The sequence below is a fragment of the Haematobia irritans genome, chromosome 3, assembly GCF_050003625.1.
Source record: "Haematobia irritans isolate KBUSLIRL chromosome 3, ASM5000362v1, whole genome shotgun sequence".
NCBI lineage: Eukaryota > Metazoa > Arthropoda > Insecta > Diptera > Muscidae > Haematobia > Haematobia irritans.
Window position 1 is genome coordinate 159858850 of NC_134399.1, and position 21425 is coordinate 159880274.

Consider the following 21425-nt stretch of genomic DNA (forward strand, 5'->3'; position numbering starts at 1 on the left):
TTTGGAACCGAGTATGCTTTTTTTCAGTGTAAGTCTACAAATAATTACGAATCGATATGGACTTTTGCACGGTACGTAGGGAGCTAGAATTGAAATATCAGGGTCGCTTATATGGGGCTATATACAAATATTGATATGGACCAATTTTTGTGTGATTGGGGATCGATTTATCTGAGGGCTATATATAACTATAGACCGATATGGACCTAGTTAGGCATGGTTGTTAACGGCCATATACTAGCACAATGTACTAAATTTCAACTGACTCGGACGAAATTTGCTCCTCCAAGAGGCTCCAAAACCAAATCTCGGGATTGGTTTATATGGGGGCTATATATGATTATGGACTGATATGGACCACTTTTGGCATGGTTGTTAAATATAGTATACTAACCACGTACAACATTTCAACCAGATCGGATGAATTTTGCTTCTCCAAAAGGCACCAGAGGTCAACTCTGGGGATCGGTTTATATGGGTGCTATATATAATTATGGACTGATATGAACCAATTCCTGCATGGTTGTTGGATACCATATACTAACATCACGTACCAAATTTCAACCGAATCGGATGAATTTTGCTCTTCCAAGGGGCTCCGGAGGTCAAATCTGGGGATCGGTTTATATGGGGTCTATATATAACTATGGACCGATTTCGACCAATTTTTGCATGAGAGTTTGAGGCCATATATTAACACCACGTACCAAATTTCAACTGAATCAGATGAATTTTGGTCTTCCAAGAGGCTCCGGAGGTCTAATCTGGTGATCGGTTTATATGGGGGCTATATATAACTATGGACCGATGTAGACCAACTTTTGCATGGTTGTTAGAGACCATATACTAACACCATGTACCAAATTTCGGCAGGATCGGATGAAATTTGCATCTCTTAGAGACCTCGCAAGCCAAATCGGGGAATCGATTTATATGGGGGCTATATATAATTATGGACCAATGTGGACCAATTTTTGCATGGTTGTTAGAGACCATATACTAACACAATGTACCAAATTTCAGCCGGATCGGATGAAATTTGCTTCTCTTAGCGGCCTCGCAAGCCAAATCGGGGGATCGGTTTATATGGGGGCTATATATAATTATGGACCGATGTGGACCAATTTTTGCATGGTTGTTAGAGACCATATACTAACACCATGTACCAAATTTCAGCCGGATCGGATGAAATTTGCTTCTCTTAGAGGCCTCGCAAGCCAAATTTGGGGGTCCGTTTATATGGGGCCATTTGCAATACCATCCGACCTACATCAATAACAACTACTTGTACCAAGTTTCAAGTCGATAGCTTGTTTCGTTCGGAAGTTAGCGTGATTTCAACAGACGGACGGACGGACGGACGGAAATGCTCAGATCGACTCAGAATTTCACCACGACCCAGAATATATATACTTTATGGGGTCTTAGAGCAATATTAAGATGTGTTACAAACGGAATGACAAAGTTAATATACCCCCCATCCTATGGTGGAGGGTATAAAAAAAATATTTATTTTTGATACTACACTCCTAATTGACTCTGTGAAATATATTGCACCTATTATTTGTTTATGGCTAACTCTTGCAAGATTTTACTAGGAAAAAATTCCTAGCAAAAACTTGCAACTTATCTATTCCTCAAATTTCAAATTTGATCTCACTGTGGCTCTCTTTTGCTGGCTTTTTGGAGTAAACGAAAGACTCCAGTAAAAATTTTTGATAATTATCAAAAATTAGTGGGTACTCGAACGGAGCTACACGCTTACAAAAAATCGCTTCTGTAACATATACTCCCAAACGTATTTTGCTTCAAGCATATACATTTTTGGGTATTGCCCAAACATTTATATGTTTGATCTCTTCCAATATATAATCTGTTTGAAAGCATATTGGTCTAAACAATATATGTTTGGGTAGTCTAAGTTCCAAACATTTTGTATTTTTGCATCCAAATTCAATAATGTTGTCTTCCAAAAAACAATATGTTATTATGTGAATATATAATATGTTTGGAAGCATTTTGCACCCAAAAATATTATATGCTTAAAAAAAATTCTCCTAAACAATATTGTGCTCAAAATTTTATTTATTTATTTATATATTTACAATCATAATGAAGTAAGAAAATAAACAGGTAATATAGGTGCTAACAACATAGGTTTTCGACCTGAATGCTCAAAATTTTGTTTCTGCCCAATTGTATATTCCCCCACTTCTTCCTCACTTCCACGAGATTTTTTAGTTCTTAGCACATTTTTCTGTAATACAAACATTGTAGAAGAAATTATTCAATTGTATGATTTTTTTATTTTAATTTTACCTTTTGCCGGACGGGGATTCGAACAGCGGACCACACAGTTTGTAAGGATCAAAGAAGTAGCTGATCAATTGCCCAAGGAAAAATAAAATGTTAATTTTGTAATAACAAGCCACAACCACCAACTTAATTCAATATCGCTCCCTGTTAAATAGCGCTCCAAGCTACTAAACACATGTATGTTTATAGGCTATTTCTTAATTAATATAAGTTTGCATCCAAGCATATTATATTTACAAACATTTTATGTCCCAAACATAATATATTCTAACATATTAACATATATGTCCCAAACATGTTATGCTAGTTTATGAACATTATATGCTTGCACTCAAAAATATTGTGTTTAAAAATTTGTGTTCCAAACATATAATGTTTATAGCCAAACATATGAAAAACAGTCTTTTTCATCCGTGTAGTGGTTGAAATGATATGCAACAAAACAACGACATAACAAACCAGAACACCGTGTAGGGTAGGTATCGTAGATTAAGTGATACTATACGTGATTTACGTCTCTCTTAGTTATGAGTGCTTCTATGTTTAGTTCAATGACAACTTGTCATTGAAAAGTGAACTCTTTTTTATAGCCGAGTTCTGGCGTCTCACATTGTGGTGGAGAAGCTTTGAAATATTCAGCATCCACCGTAGAAACACATGTTGCTCTTTGGTCGAAACTGGGTTTGAATCCATGACCCTTTGCATACAAGGCGGGCCATTGCGGTGGCTTCGCGTAAGGCGCACAAAAAGTCGCATGACGTCAAAAAGGTTGCAAAATGCGACTAAAGTCGCACAACGGTAACACTGCCTCCAAGAGGCTCCAAAGTCAAATCTCGGGATCGGTTTATATGGGGGCTTTATATGATTATGTACCGATATGGACCACTTTTGGCATGGTTGTTAAATATCATATACTAACACCACGTACCAAATTTCAATTGAATCAGATGAATTTTGGCATTCCAACAGGCTCCGGAGGTCAAATCTGGTGATCGGTTTATATGGGGCCTATATATATTTATGGACCGATTTCGACTAATTTTTGCATGGGTGTTTGAGGCCATATATTAACACCACGTACAAAATTTCAACTGAATCAGATGAATTTTGGTCTTCCAAGGTCAATTTTTGGCTCCGGAGGTAATATCTGGGGATTGGTTTATATGGGAGCTTTATATAATTATGGACTGATATGAACCAATTCCTGCATGGTTGTTAAATATCATATACTAACATCACGTACCAAATTTCAACTGAATCAGAAGAATTTTGGTCCTCCAAAAGGCTCCGGAGGTCAAATCTGGTGATCGATTTATATGGGGCCTGTATATAATTATCGACCGATGTGGACCAATTTTTGCATGGGTGTTTGAGGCCATATATTAACACTACGTACCAAATTTCAACTGAATCAAATGAATTTTGGTCTTCCAAAAGGCTCCGGAGGTCAAATCTGGTGATCGGTTTATATCGGGCCTATATATATATGGGCCTATATATATTTATGGACCGATTTCGACCAATTTTTGCATGGGTGTTTGAGGCCATATATTAACACCACGTACCAAATTTCAACTGAATCAGATGAATTCCAAGTTCAAATTTTGGCTCTGGAGGTCAAATCTGGTGATCGGTTTATATGGGAGCTTTATATAATTATGGACTGATATGAACCAATTCCTGCATGGTTGTTGGATACCATATACTAACATCACGTACCAAATTTCTATTGAATCAGATGAATTTTTCTCCTCTAAGAGGCTACGGAAGCCAAATCTGGGGATCGGTTTATATGGGGCCTATATATAATTATGGACCGATGTGGACCAATTTTTGCATGGTCATTACTACCATCATTACTAACATCACGTACCAAATTTCAACTGAATCAGATGAATATTGGTCTTTCAAAAGGCTCCGGAGGTCAAAACTGGTGATCGGTTTATATCGGGCCTATATATAATTATGGACCGATATCGACAAATTTTTGCATGGGTGTTTGAGACCATATACTAACACCCTGAACCAAATTTCAGCCAGATCGGATGAAATTTTCTTCTCGTAGTGGATCCGCAAGCCAAATTTGGGGGTCCGTTTATATGGGGGCTATACGTAAAAGTGGACCGATATGGCCCATTTGCAATACCATCCGACCTACATCAATAACAACTACTTGTGCCAAGTTTCAAGTCGATAGCTTGTTTCGTTCGGAAGTTAGCGTGATTTCAACAGACGGACGGATATGCTTAGATCGACTCAGAATTTCACCAGGACCCAGAAGTACTCCTTCGGCTTTGCCTCAAAATAGGCCTCAGTTTCGGCGATCACCTCTTCATTGCAACCAAAATTTTTCCCTGCGAGCATCCTTTTGAGGTCTGAGAACAAGAAAAAGTCTTTGGGGGCCAGATCTAGAGAATACGGTGGGTGGGGAAGCAATTCGAAGCCCAATTCATGAATTTTTGCCATCGTTCTCAATGACTTGTGGCACGGTGCGTTTTCTTGGTGGAACAATACTTTTTTCTTCTTCATATTGGGCCGTTTTGCCGCGATTTCGACCTTCAAACTCTCCAATAACGCCATATAATAGTCACTGTTGATGGTTTTTTCCTTCTCAAGATAATCGATAAAAATTATTCCATGCGCATCCCAAAAAACAGAGGCCATTACTTTGCCAGTGGACTTTTGAGTCTTTCCACGCTTCGGAGACGGTTCACCGGTCGCTGTCCACTCAGCCGACTGTCGATTGGACTCAGGAGTGGAGTGATGGAGCCATGTTTCATCCATTGTCACATATCGAATCTTTAATAATACGTAAATATTTTTTTCAGTGTCTACAGCCGAAAATTCGATCGAGCCAAGTCTTATATATATATATATATATATATATATATATATATATATATATATATATATATATATATATATATATATATATATATATATATATATATATATATATATATATATATATATATATATATATATATATATATATATATATATATATATATATATATATATATATATATATATATATATATATATATATATATATATATATATATATATATATATATATATATATATATATATATATATATATATATATATATATATATATATATATATATATATATATATATATATATATATATATATATATATATATATATATATTATTGTCTTATATATTTCGTGATAAGAGAAAAAACAATTATTAGTCATCAAAAATGGCTTTATTGTTTTTCAAAATATTCCCGATTCTGATCTAAGCAAAATTTTTGCATGTGTTTGAACCAATTGTCGCAGCCCTGATTGAGGTATCTCTAAATTGAGGTATCTCTATAACCTCAAGAATGCCAAGCTTTTTTATACCCACCACCATAGAATGGTGACGGGGGTATAATAAGTTTGTCATTCCGTTTGTAACACATCGAAATATCGATTTCCGACTATATAAAGTATATATATTCTTGATCAGGGAGAAATTCTAAGACGATATAACGATGTCCGTCTGTCTGTCTGTCTGTCTGGCTGGCTGTCTGTTGTAATCACGCTACAGTCTTCAATAATGAAGCAATCGTGCAGAAAATTTGCACTAACTCGTCTTTTGTCTGCAGGCAGGTCAAGTTCGAAGATGGGCTATATCGGTTTTGATATATGGTTTTGATATAGTCCCCATATAAACCTACCTCCCGATTTGCGGTCTTGGGCTTATAGAAATCTTAGTTTTTATCCAATTTGCCTGAAATTGGAAATCTAGAGGTATTTTATGACCATAAAGAGGTGTGCCAAAAATGGTGAGTATCGGTCCATGTTTTGGTATAGCCCCCATATAGACCGATCTCCCGATTTTACTTCTTGGTCTTATAGAAACCGCAGTTTTTATTCAATTTACCAGAAATTGGAAATCTAGAGGTATTGTAGGACCACAAATACGTGTGCCAAAAATTGTGAGTGCCGGTCCATATTTTGGTATAGCCCCCATATAGACCGATCTCCCGATTTTACTTCTTGGGCTTATAGAAACCGCAGTTTTTATTCAATTTACCTGAAATTGGAAATCTAGAGGTATTGTAGGACCACAAATACGCCAAAAATTGTGAGTACCGGTCCATATTTTGGTATAGCCCCCATATGGACCGATCTCCCGATTTTACTTCTTGGGCTTATAGAAACCGCAGTTTGTATTCAATTTACCTGAAATTGGAAATCTAGAGGTATTGTAGGACCACAAATACGCCAAAAATTGTGAGTATCGGTCCATGTTTTGGTATAGCCCCCATATAGACCGATCTCCCGATTTTACTTCTTGGGCTTATAGAAACCGCAGTTTTTATTCAATTTACCTGAAATTGGAAGTCTAGAGGTATTGTAGGACCACAAATACGTGTGCCAAAAATTGTGAGTATCGGTCCATATTTTGGTATAGCCCCCATATAGACCGATCTCCCGATTTTACTTCTTGGGCTTATAGAAACCGCAGTTTTTATTCAATTTACCTGAAATTGGAAATCTAGAGGTATTGTAGGACCACAAATACGCCAAAAATTGTGAGTATCGGTCCATGCTTTGGTATAGCCCCCATATAGACCGATCTCCCGATTTTACTTCTTGGGCTTATAGAAACCGCAGTTTTTATTCAATTTACCTGAAATTGGAAGTCTAGAGGTATTGTAGGACCACAAATACGTGTGCCAAAAATTGTGAGTATCGGTCCATATTTTGGTATAGCCCCCATATAGACCGATTTCCCGATTTTACTTCTTGGCCTTCTAGAATCCAAAGTTTTTATCCAATTTGCCTGAAATTAGAAATCTAGAGGTATTTCCGGGCCATAAAGAGGTGTGCCGAAAACGGTCAGTATCGGTCCATATTTTAGTATAGCCCCCATAAGAACGATGTCCCGATTTAACTCCTTGGGTTTCTAGAAACCGTAGTTTTTATCTGATTTGCCTGAAATTGTAAATATTCTGGTATTTTAGGCTCACAAAAATGTGTATCGGATTAAGTTTTTATCGGTCCATTTGGTATAGCCTCCATATAGACCGACTTCACTTCTTGAGGGTATAGAAGACGCACTAATCATGAAAATTGCTTGAAACTCAATGTAAAATTTTCAGATTTTACTTCTACAGATTTAAGAGTTCAAATCAAGACGTTACTTTATAATTTTTTTGCACACTTACAAGAGATGTTAATAATTCCTCTAAAACTCAAACAAAAATGGTTATAAATCCAGAATCTGATATAGTCCTCATAGGTGAAATCTTTAAATTTATCTTCGGGAAGTGTCCTCAAGTCCTCAAGCCCTCCTGAAATTTCAAAGGAAACCCTAATATTTGGTTAATGGTGGTGGGTATTTAAGATTCGGCCCGGCCGAACTTACTACTGTATATACTTGTCGAATTATCAGTTTGAACAGGGTTGCCCTAATTCCAAACTATAATAGGCAACCTTCGTAGTTAACCTGGTTTTAACTGGGCTAATATTTATTTACTTTCACTCGCTACGCCAGAGGCTTATTTTGTAAAAAAAACATATTTTTCCCCAATTCGAAGGAATATGCTCATATGTGCTTAACATTAAATTTGTATTTTTTGAATGAATAAAATAATGAAACTGAAGCCACGCAAAGAAGTCAAAATCACTTCCTGAGTTTCGCAGCCAAAGCCTAAAACTCAATTTCAATATCATTCATAGGCTATACCTCAATACCAATGCGTACAACTCTGACTGGATAAGTGGTTAGTTGGGCAACTAATGGAACTGCTGTGAGGGTATTTTGGTCTGTGTATGTTGGTCGTCGTCATCGTCATAATAAATATGATAAATGACCTTTTAGGCCAAAACGGCGAAAAAATTGGTAATAATGCAAAATACAATAGAAAGCCCCCAACAGGAACGACCACAGCCCCCAGCTTCAATAAAAAAAACTACCATGGGTGTAATAAAGCAGCATAAAGGCAAAAAGACCTACGAAAAAAAATTATAAATCTTAAGCTAAAATTAATGCGAATTATGCGTAACAAAAACCACCAACCAACCTAAGAAAAATGAGATGAATTGCTTACCAAGTTGGACATGGAAATGGGTCCCAATGACGATATTTAAGCTGGAACAGGCCTTCAATACAGCTACAAGCTCATCATTGTCGTCTCGTTTTCTTAGGCTATGGGAATATTTTTTTTTTTGGTTGCCCTCCTCCATAAAATTTGGCAAAATCTAGGTCAAATGTTTCATTAATTTTTCAAACCACAACAAACATAATTTTGCTGTTTGAAGGATCATAAACAAATTTCATATCAAACATTGGCAGTACTAGTGAAACACGGATTATGAATAGGTTTTTGAATTTAAACAAATTTGATTGTTTTATGGAAATGATAAACAAACATGTTTGTTTTAGTTTTACTCAAGATAAGTAGGGTCTTACTTGGGTATCAGATCAACTAGAATTCTATTAAAAAAAAGTTTACAAAGATTATGGCCTTTAAATAAGATTTTCGATATTGATTTAAGCTAAAGATGAGGATTCTTTAAAATAAGGATAGATGTTGATGTTTTGGTAGATTTTGCAAAATATTCCTCTTCAAATAAGAGGTACTCCACGAATCTTCCATTGAAAAAAAAATTGACAAAATTTTCCTAGAAATAAAATTTTTTAAATTTTCTATAGAAATAAATTTTTTTAAATTTTCTATAGAAATAAAATTTATTAAATTTTCTATAGAAATAAAATTTTGAAAAATATTTTCTATAGAAATAAAATTTTGACAAAATTTTCTATAGAAATAAAATTTTGACAAAGTTTTCAATAGAAATAATATCTTGCAACGACTTTTTAAACAAATAAAATTTTTGTCAAAATTGTATTTTTATAGAAAATGTTGTCAATAAATAATATTTTGACAAAATGTTCGATAGAAATAACATTTTCACAAAATTTTCTATAGAAATAAAATTTTTACAAAATTTTCTATTGAAATAAAATTTTTACAAAATTTTCTATTGAAAAAATTTTGACAAAATGATCGATAGAAATAAACTTTTGACAAAATTTTCTATAAAAATAAAATTTTGTAAAAATTTTCTATAGAAATAAAATTTTTAAAATTTTCTATAGAAATAAAATTTTGACAAAATTTTCTATAGAAATAAAATTTTGACAAAATTTTCTATAGAAATAAAATTTTGACAAAATTTTCTATAGAAATAAAATTTTGACAAAATTTTTCTATAGAAATAAAATTTTAACAAAATTTTCTATAGAAATAAAATCTTGACAAAATTTTCTATAGAAATAAAATTTGGCAAAATTGTCTTTAAAAATAAAATTTTGACAAAATTTTCAATAGAAATAATATTTTGCAAAGAATTTTTAAACAAATAAAATTTTTGTCAAAATTGTCAATAAATAATATTTTGACAAAATTTTCTATAGAAATATAATTTTCTCAAAATTTTCGATACAAATAAAATTTTGACAAAATTTTCTATAGAAATAACCTTTTGACAAAATTTTCTGTAGAAATAAAATGTTGACAAAATTTTCTATAGAAATAATATTTTGAATAATTTTCTATAGAACTAGAATTTTGTAAAAATATGTTATAGAAATAAAATTTTGGAAAAATATTCTATAGAAATAAAATTTCTGAAAAATATTCTATAAAAATAAAATTTTGACAAAATTTTCTATAGAAATAACATTTTGATAAAATGTAAATAGAAATAACATTTTGACAAAGTTTTCTATAGAAATACAATTTTGACAACATTTTCAATAGAAATAAAATTGTAGCAAAATTTTCTATAGAAATAAAATTTTCAAACAATTTTCTATAAAAATAAAATGTGACAAAATTTTATATAGAAATAAAATTTTACCAAAATTTTCTATAGAAATAACCTTTTGACAAAATTTTCTATAGAAATAAAATTTTGACAAAAATTTCTATAGAAATAAAATTTTGACAAAATTTTCTATAGAAATAAAATTGTGACAAAATTTTCTATAGAACTAAAATTTTGACAAACTTTGTATATAAAAATAAAATTCTGACAAAATTTTTTTATAGAAATAAAAATTTGACAAAATTTTCTATAGAAATAAAATATTACCAAAATTTTCTATAGAAATAAAATTTTGACAAAATTTTCTATAGAAATAAAATTTTCAATAGAAATAAAATATTACCAAAATTTTCTATAGAAATAAAATTTTGACAAAATTTTCTATAGAAATAAAATTTTCAATAGAAATAAAATTTTACCAAAATTTTCTATAGAAATAAAATTTTGGCAACATTTTTTAAAGAAATAAAAATTTTGTCAAAATTTTATAAAGAAATAAAAATTTACCAATATTTTCTATAGAAATAACATTTTGACCAAATTTTCTATAGAAATAAAATTTTGACACAATTTTCTATAGAAATAAAATTTTGACAAAATTTTCTATGGAAACAAAATTTTCTATAGAAATAAAATTTTCAATAGAAATAAAATTTTACCAAAATTTTCTGTAGAAATAAAATTTTTTTGCAAAATTTTATAAAAAAATAAAAATTTACCAAAATTTTCTATAGAAATAACATGTTGACAAAATTTTCTATAGAAATAAAATTTTTACAAAATTTTCTATAGAAATAAAATTTTGACCAAATTTTCTATAGAAATAAAATTTTGACAAAATTTTCTATAGAACTAAAATTTTGAAAAACTTTGTATATAAAAATGAAATTCTGACAAAATTTTCTATAGAAATAAAACTTTGACAAAATTTTCTATAGAAATAAAATTTTGACAAAATTTTCTATAGAAATAAAATTTTCAATAGAAATAAAATTTTACCAAAATTTTCTATAGAAATAAAATTTTGGCAAAATTTTATAAAGAAATAAAAATTTACCAATATTTTCTATAGAAATAACATTTTGACCAAATTTTCTATAGAAATAAAATTTTGACAAAATTTTCTATAGAAATAAAATTTTGACAAAATTTTCTATAGAAATAAAATTTTTTTGCAAAATTTTATAAAAAAATAAAAATTTACCAAAATTTTCTATAGAAATAACATGTTGACCAAATTTTCTATAGAAATAAAATTTTGACCAAATTTTCTATAGAAATAAAATTTTGACAAAATTTTCTATAGAACTAAAATTTTGACAAACTTTGTATATAAAAATGAAATTCTGACAAAATTTTCTATAGAAATAAAACTTTGACAAAATTTTCTATAGAAATAAAATTTTGACAAAATTTTCTATAGAAATAAAATTTTCAATAGAAATAAAATTTTACCAAAATTTTCTATAGAAATAAAATTTTGGCAAAATTTTATAAAGAAATAAAAATTTACCAATATTTTCTATAGAAATAACATTTTGACCAAATTTTCTATAGAAATAAAATTTTGACAAAATTTTCTATAGAAATAAAATTTTGACAAAATTTTCTATAGAAATAAAATTTTGACCAAATTTTCTATAGAAACAAAATTTTCTATAGAAATAAAATTTTCAATAGAAATAAAATTTTACCAAAATTTTCTATAGAAATAAAATTTTTTTGCAAAATTTTATAAAAAAATAAAAATTTACCAAAATTTTCTATAGAAATAACATGTTGACCAAATTTTCTATAGAAATAAAAATTTTACAAAATTTTCTTTAGGAATAAAATATTAATACAATATTCTATAGAAATAAAATATTGATAACATTTTTTATAGAAATAAAATTTTGACAAAATTTTCAATAGAAATAATATTTGGCAAAGGCTTTTTAAACAAATAAAATTTAGTTGTTGTTTGATTTCAGCTTAAGCTACACTTGTAGTTTAGTCAATGCATAGTTTTAAGCTGAAAGCAAAAACAACAACAATGATTAAAGAACAAAACCAACAATAACAAAACAAAACGAATCAAATAAAATTTTGTCAAAATTTTCGATAGAAATTAAATTTTGACAAAATTTTCTATATAAATAAAATTTTGACAAAATTTTCTTAGAAATAAAATTTTCAATAGAAATAAAATGTTGACAAAGTTTTCTATAGAAATACAATTTTGACAAAATTTTCTATAGAAATAGAATTTTAAGAAAATTTTCTATAGAACTAAAATTTTTGAAAAAAATTTCTATAGAAATAAAATTTTGAAAAAAATTCTATAGAAATAAAATTGTGACAAAATTTTCTATAGAAATAAAATTTTGACAAAATCTTTTATGACAATAAATTTGTGACAAATTTTCTATAGAACTAGAATTTTGTAAAAATATTTTATAGAAGTAAAATGTTGACAAAATTTTCTACAGAAATAAAATTTTGACAAAATTTTCTACAGAAATAAAATTTTAACAAAATTTTCTATAGAAATAAAATTTTGACAAAATTTTCTATAGAAATAAAATTTTAGCAAAATTTTCTTTAGAAATAAAATTTTGACAAAATTTTCTGTAGAAATAAAATTTTGACAAAATTTTCTGTAGAAATAAAATTTTGACAAAATTTTCTATAGAAATAAAATTTTGACAACATTTTCTATAAAAATAAAATTTTGACAACATTTTCTATAGAAATAAAATTTTGACAATATTTTCTATAGAAATAAAAATTTGACAAAATTTTCTATAGAAATAAAAATTAACAAAATTTTCTATAGAAATAAAAATTTAACAAAATTTTCTGTAGAAATAAAATTTTGACAAAATTTTCTATAGAAATAAAATTTTGACAACATTTTCTATAGAAATAAAATTTTGACAATATTTTCTATAGAAATAAAATTTTGACAAAATTTTCTGTAGAAATACAATTTTGATAAAATTTTCTTTAGAAATAAAATTTTAACAAAATTTTCTATAGAAATAAAATTTTGATGATTTTGACAAAATTTTCGATAGAAATAAAATTTTGACAACATTTTCTATAGAAATAAAATTTTGACAATATTTTCTGTAGAAATAAAATTTTCTATAGAAACAAAATTGTTACAATAATTTCTATGGAAAAAAAGCTTAAACCCATGCATTGACTAAACTACAAGTGTAGCTTAACCAACAGAGGAAAACAATGTTTGTAAAATTTATTTGGGCAAAGCCCTATAGACTGCAAGATGGTTGGATGGACGCACGTTTCGGAATTACCACATTCCTCGTCAGCATCCTCCACTTGCAGCAAATCTATCAAACAAATTCCGTAGAGGATTCCGATGAGGAATGTGGTAATTCCGAAACGTGCGTCCATCTAAGCATCTTGCAGTCTATAGGACCAAATAAATTTTACATACATTTTTTCCTCTGTTGGTTAAGCTACACTTGTTGTTTAGTCAATGCATGGTTTTAAGCTGAAATCAAGAACAACAATATGATTGAAGAATAAACCAACAATGACAAAACAAAAGGAATGAAGTAAGAGGAAGCACGCTCAAAATAAATCCCAGCCAACTTCACTGAAATCGATGATTTGATGGTGGCAAAGGAAAAGAGAGATGTTTTTATGAATTTATTTCGGCATAAGCCGGCTATCAATGTAAAACCTTTTTTCGGAAGGTTCAAGTGTGGTTCATTGTTGGGTTTAATAAACTGCGTTAATTTATTCTGATAATTGGTTGATAGTTTTGCTGCAACTAGAGGATGCTGATGAGGAATGTGGTAATTCCGAAACGTGCGTCCATCCAACCATCTTGCAGTCTATAGGGCTTTGCCCAAATAAATTTTACAAACATTCTTTTCCTCTGTTGGTTAAGCTACACTTGTAGTTTAGTCAATGTATGGTTTTAAGCTGAAATCAAAAAACAACAATAAAATTTTGACAAAATTTTCTGTAGAAATAAAATTTTGACAAATTTTTTTATAGAAATAACATTTTGACAAAATTTCCTATAGACATAATATTTTAGCAAAATTTTGTATAGAAATAAAATTTTGACAAAATTTTCTATAGAAATAAAATTTTGACAAAATTTTCTAAAGAACTAAAATTTTGACAAAATATTCTATAGAAATAAAATGTTGACAAAATTTTCTTTAGAAATAAATTTTTGACAAAATTTTCTATAGAAATTTCAAAAAATTTTCTAAAAAAATAAAATTTTAACAAAATTTTCTATAGAAATACAATTTTGACATAATTTTCTATAGAACTAGAATTTTGTAAAAATATGTTATAGAAATAATATTTTGGAAAAATATTCTCTAGAAATAAAATTATGACAACATTTTGTATATAAATTAAATTTTGACAAAATTTTCTTAGAAATAAAATTTTGATAAAATTTTTAATAGAAATAAAATGTTGACAAAGTTCTCTATAGAAATAAAATTTTGAAAAAAATTTAAATAGAAATAAAATTGTAACAACATTTTCTATAGAAATAAAATTTTAATAAAATTTAGACAAAATTTTCTATTGAAATATAGTTTTGACAAAATTTTCTATAGTAAAAAATTTTTGACAAAATTGTCTGTAGAAATAAAATTTTGGCAAAATTTTCTATAGAAATAAAATGTTGACAAAAGTTTCTATAGAAATAAAATTTTGAGAAAATTTTCTATAGAAATAAAATTTTGAGAAAATTTTGTATACAAATAAAATTTTGAGAAAATTTTCTATAGAAATAAAATGTTGACAAAATTTTCTATAACTAGAATTTTGTAAAAATATTTTATAGTAATAAAATGTTGACAACATTTTCTAGAAATAAAATTTTGACAAAATTTTTTATGAAAATAAATTTTTGACCAAATTTTCTACAGAAATAAAATTTTAAAAAAATTTTCTATAAAGTTTTCTATATAAATGCAATTTTGACAAAATTTTCTATAGAAATAAAATTTTAACAAAATTTTCAAAAAATTTTCTATAGAAAAAAAAAAATTTCAAAAAATTTTCTATAGAAATAAAATTTTGACAAAATTTTCTATAAAAATAAAATTTTGACAATAATTTCGATAAAAATAAAATTTTGACAATAATTTCGATAAAAATAAAATTTTGACAAAATTTTTTATAGAAATAAAATTTTGAGAAAATTTTCTAGAGAGATAAAATGTTGACAAAATTTTCTATAGAAATAAAATTTTAAAAAAATTTTCTATAGAAACAACATTTTCAAAAAATTTTCTATAGAAACAAAATTTTCAAAAAATTTTCTACAGAAATAAAATTTTGACAGAGTTTTCTATATAAATGCAATTTTGACAAAATTTTCTATAGAAATAAAATTTTAACAAAATTTTCAAAAAATTTTCTATAGAAATAAAATTTTGACAAAATTTTCTATAAAAATAAAATTTGACAATAATTTCGATAAAAATAAAATTTTGACAATAATTTCGATAAAAATAAAATTTTGACAAAATTTTCTATAGAAATAAAATTTTTACAAAATTTTCTACAGAAATAAAATTCTCTCAATATTTTCTATAGAAATAAAAGTTTGACAATATTTTCTATAGAAATAAAATTTTGACAAAATTTTTTATGAAAATAAATTTTTGACAAAATTTTCTATAAAAATAAAATTTTAACAAAATCTTCTATAGAAATAAAATTTGGACAAAATTTTTTAGAAATAGAATTTTGACACACACAAAATTTCTATAGAAATAAAATTTAACAAAATTTTCGATAGAAGTAAAATTTTCAAAAAATTTTCTATAAAAATAAAATTTTCACAAAATTTTCTATAAAAATAAAATTTTGACAAGAAATTCGATAAAGATAAAATTTTGACAAAAATTTTTATAGAAATAAAATTTTGACAAAATTTTCTATAGAAATAAAGTTTTGACAACATTTTCTATAGAAACAAAATTTTGACAATATTTTCAATAGAAATAAAATTTTGACAAATTTTTTTATGAAAATAAATTTTTATAAAATTTTCTATAGAAATAAAATTTTGACAAAATTTTCTATAGATATACAATTTTAACAAAATTTTCTATAGAAATAAAATTTCTTTGAAATTAGTCTCATTTCTTAGTGGTATAGTTTTTCGTATGACAAGTTTAAATAAATTAATAATTTATTCTATAACTATTTCATAGAAATGGTTTTCAAATTAATTCCAAAAATGTGATATAAAAATATGAGAGAACTTCCTAAGCAAAATTTATTTGTTCACCTTTATTTGTTACATTTCCTATTTCGGTCTAGTTTTTACTTTTCGATTTGTCAAATCTTCCTAATGATTAACTTAATTGTCTTCAAGTTCTCCCAAAACAAAAACATTATACAAATTCAATATTCGAAAATGTTTATTACCAAAAATGAGATCGTTCAAACAGTTTTTTTTTATGGCGGAACATAAAAAGCGACAAACCCAAATCCAAGGTAAATTTATTCGTAATAAAATTTATTAGAAATCTATTAATTTATGTATTAATGGTTCATAAATGTTTGCAATAAACTCATAATACAAATCAATTCATTTCGATTGGAAAATGTCTTTCGATTCGATTTCCATTAAAAAGAAACAGTTTACCATTCGCAAATGTGTGGCATAAATTAGATCGGCGATTTAATTTTTCTGATATGAAACGCTTTGTCATTCCATTAGAAATGGACCAAAATATTGGACTGAAGTGATAGTAGATATTTATGGATGTAGTCTTGATCGTCTTAAATTTCGAAATCTATGTAGGAATGTCCGCATAAAGACTTTTGAAAGTTGTGAAAAGTCAAGTTTTTGTTTTAATGCTTTTGGATTATTTATTAATTCTTAATATTTAGACATCTAAAAAAATAGGAAATATACTCATACACAGAAAAAATGTTTCTCTGATAAAAAGTTTTTTCCTTGTTTCGATTTACACCAAATTGGACACACTTTAGGTCACTATCCCTGGGCAAAATTTAAAGAAAATCAGGGTAAAACACTAGTATCTGAAGCCATTTGGATGAAAATCGGACAACAGATAAATATTGGAGTTATATCTGGAGCTAGCTGAACCGACTTCAACCAAATTGGCATGCACGTAAAGCTATATGTTATATGACTGTAATGTTATATGAATGATATATATGGGAGCTGTATCTAAATCTGAACCGATTTCAATCAAATTTCGCACACTTGAATTTGCGATCAATTGTACTTTTTGTGTAGAAATTTAAGCACATCATGGTAAAACTGTTGTTTTTGGGACCATATAAGGACAATTTCTTCTAAAATAAATAAGATTATATTTTGACCCAAAACACATACTTGTGCCAAATTGTCGAATGGACTAAAACTGTGACCTAGATTTTTAAGACAAAAATGTGTTCACAGATAGACGGTCATCTATGTTACACTCTCGATTCGTACTAACTGGGTAAAGAATTCTTCATATGTTAATTTGGTTCCAGATTCAACCACAATCCACCACAAAACTAGTTCCATAATCAGAAGAAACTGCTTTTGAAAGCCCCGCCGTCCTACAAATCGACTACAAGTAGCAAGGAATGTTTCAGATCTGAACATACTCCAATATAAAATTCTTGCCTGATCGATCGACAGGATCCATAATGACAATACTTCGAATTTAGAATTGCATGAAAACCATCAACCCTTCGACTATCGATGCCCATTTAGGAGCACAGAAAAATAAATTCACGAAAATTTTTCCAATTAAAGTCTTAATTGAGTTTTAAAAAGTATTTAGTAAAAATTAAATTGATTCTAAAATGTTTAAATCCTCCACCATAGGATGGGGGGTATATTAACTTTGTCACTCTGTTTGTAACACATCGAAATATTGCTCTAAGACCCCATAAAGTATATATATATTCTGGGTCGTGGTAAAGTTCTGAGTCGATCTGAGCATGTCCGTCCGTCCGTCTGTTGAAATCACGCTAACTTCTGAACGAAACAAGCTATCGACTTGAAACTTGGCACAAGTAGTTGTTATTGATGTAGGTCGGATGGTATTGTAAATGGGCCATATCGGTCCACTTTTACGTATAGCCCCCATATAAACTGACCCCCAACTTTGGCTTGCGGATCCTCTACGAGAAGCAAATTTCATCCGATCCGGCTCAAATTTGGAACATGGTGTTAATATATGGTCTCTAATGACCATGCAAATTGGTCCACATCGGTCAATAAATATATATAGCCCCCATATAAACCGATCCCCCGATTTGGTTTGCGGATCCTCTAAGAGATGCAAATTTCATCCGATCCGGCTGAAATTTGGTACATGGTGTTAGTGTATGGTCTCTAGTTACCGTGCAAAATTTGGTCCACATCGGTCCATAATTATATATAGCCCCCATATAAACCGATCCCCCGTTTTGGCTTGCGGAGCCTCTAAGAGAAGCAAATTTCATCCGATCCGGCTGAAATTTGGTACATGGTGTAAGTATATGGTCTCTAATTACCATGCAATTGGTCGACATCGGTCCATAATAATAAATATAGACCCCATATAAATCGATCACCAGATTTGACCTCGGGAGCCTCTTGGAAGACCAAAATTCATCTGATGTAGTTGAAATTTGGTACATGGTATTAGTATATGGTCTCTAACAACCATGCAAAAATTGGTCCACATCGGTCCATAATTATATATAGCCCCCATATAAACCGATCTCCAGATTTGACCTCCGGAGCTCCATGGAAGAGCAAAATTCATCTGATTCAGTTGAAATTTGGTACATGGTGTTAGTATATGGTCTCTAACAACCATGCAGGAATTGGTTCATATCAGTCCATAATTATATATAGCCCCCATATAAAGCGATCCCCAGATTTGATCTCCGGTGCCTTTGAAGCAAAATTCATCCGATCTGGTTGAAATTTGGTACGTGGTGTTAGTATATGATTTTTAACAATCATGCCAAAAGTGGTCCATATCAGACCATAATCATATATAGCCCCCATATAAACCGATCCCGAGATTTGGTTTTGGAGCCGCTTGGAGGAGAAAATTTCATCCGAGTCAGTTGAAAGTTGGTACATTGTGCTAGTATATGGCCGCTAACAACCATGCCTAAGTAGGTCCATATCGGTCTATAGTTATATATAGCTCTCAGATAAATCGATCCCCAATCACACAAAAATTGTTCCATATCAAGTTTATAATTGTATATAGCGCCCATATAAGCGACCCCCATATTTCAATACTGGATACCTTGCCACCGGTATCCATGGTGGAGGGTACATAAGATTCGGCCTGGCCGAACTTACGGCCGTATATACTTGTTTTTTAATTGGATCTATTAATTGTTTATTTGACTTTCAATTAATTTTGTACTTGATTTTCTGTGATTGAAGACATTTTAATTAAAAAATTAATTGGATCAATTAATTTCTTGATTGAATCAGAAAAGATTTTTGCATGAGGACATTCGAAAAAAAAACACCAAACTCTATTTCCCCAGTTACTTTCGATTTATTTCACTGTATTATTTTAAATTAGAGGCTTTAGTCTTAACCAGCTATACATATTTTCCATATTTGCTGAGCACTAAAATGCATTTTAATGAACTTCTTTAACAATAAATAAATAAACGAAAAGTAAGACATTTTGAGACGATTTTTCTACTGTATGCCTCTAATAAAAAAAAACTATAGCTGATATTTTTTCGGATTCTATTTTGTATTTTTTCTCACCCATCTATAGGTACCGATTTATTCCGTTACGACATTTGGTCACAATTCCAGAATTAAGTTTTCAGAATAAACTCAACTCAACTAAACTGTTTGAGCCAACTAAAACTTAAAGCCTTAATATTACAAGTAGTGCATATTAACCAAAAGAGGAAAATCGATGAAAGCCATACCACATTTCATTGTAATATGAGCCATTTAGAGTTCGTTGCAAACGGCTTCATTACATTGTTGCATTATTTATGGCCTAGCGAGTGGCAAGTGAATTTTGTTAGTTCTCTTCTCTTTTACGACAAACAAAAAAGTGTAAAAGATAACCATAAAGCATTTTGTTTAAGCCAATTTATGTTACTTTAAGCCAATATTCTCGCCGTCTGTCCGGCCAACTGTCTGTCCTTCCATCTGCCTCGATTTGCCTGTGATGCCAATGTGATTATACGATTTATGTTATCAGGCAATCCGGCCTTTGAGTGTTGGCCAAATTTTGTTACTTTGCCGGAATTCCGCCCAGCATTTTATCCTGATTATGCTGAACATTTTAAGTAGGATAATATATTTCATTTCATTCTATTTCATATTTTCTTTTCTTTTTTGCCCCTTTCCCAAGTGGTAGAGCCTCTATGTCTGGCTTGTGTTGGGTTTTTATTTGTTTTTCGATTTGAAGAGGCCACGTTTGCTTGGAATTTCATAATTTGGTGTATATTTAATTGAGCAAAACATTTTGTGAAGAGCAAGGCACTTGTGATGTGGCTTAAGACAAACTTTTTTTTGTATTTTTTTTATGGTGAAAACCTATTAAATTTCCAAGGACTTAACATAAGAGCCAATGATGGCTTGTGTCGTATTTAACAAAAAAACAAGTATATACGGCCGTAAGTTCGGCCAGGCCGAATCTTATGTACCCTCCACCATGGATTGCGTAGGAACTTCTACTAAAGGCTGTCATCCACAATCGAATTACTTGGGTTGCGATAACACTTGCCGATGGCAAGGTATCGTAAAACTTTTTAGCACTGTCTTCTAAATTGTAAGTTAGCCCATACGGGGTATACATTAAACAAAAAAAGGCCGATTAAATACGTATATAATCTAGTTTGACAAAATTTTCTATAGAAATAAAATTTTGACAAAATTTTCTATAGAAATGAAACCTTGACAAAATTTTCTATAGAAATACAATTTTGACAACATTTTCTATAGAAATAAAAATTTGACAAAATTTTCTATAGAAATAAAAACTTGACAAAATTTTCTATAGAAATAAAATGTTGACAAAATTTTCTATGGAAGTAAAATGTTGACAAAATTTTCTATAGCAATACAATTTTGACAAAAATTTCTATAGAAATAAAATGTTGATAAAATTTTGTATAGAAATAAAATTTTGACAAAATTTTGTATAGAAATAAAATGTTGACAAAATTTTCTACAGAAATAAATTTTTTACAAAACTTTCTATAGAAATAAAATTTTGACAAACATTTCTATAGAAATAAAC

General features: G+C 29.0%; 1 protein-coding gene across 2 annotated transcripts in view; it reads left to right on the plus strand.

The window, feature by feature from the left end:
• LOC142230682 (tRNA dimethylallyltransferase-like) overlaps window positions 1-21425 on the plus strand; it is a 225458-nt gene that overhangs the window by 148555 nt on the left and 55478 nt on the right. The window contains exon 3 of one of the 2 annotated variants that reach the window (XM_075301315.1): window positions 19941-20005. The exons of the other annotated variant lie outside the window; for it this stretch is intronic. The gene's annotated coding sequence lies outside the window, so the exon portion shown is untranslated. Of the gene's footprint in view, window positions 1-19940; window positions 20006-21425 lie in introns of those variants that run through there. 2 annotated transcript variants of the gene reach the window in all.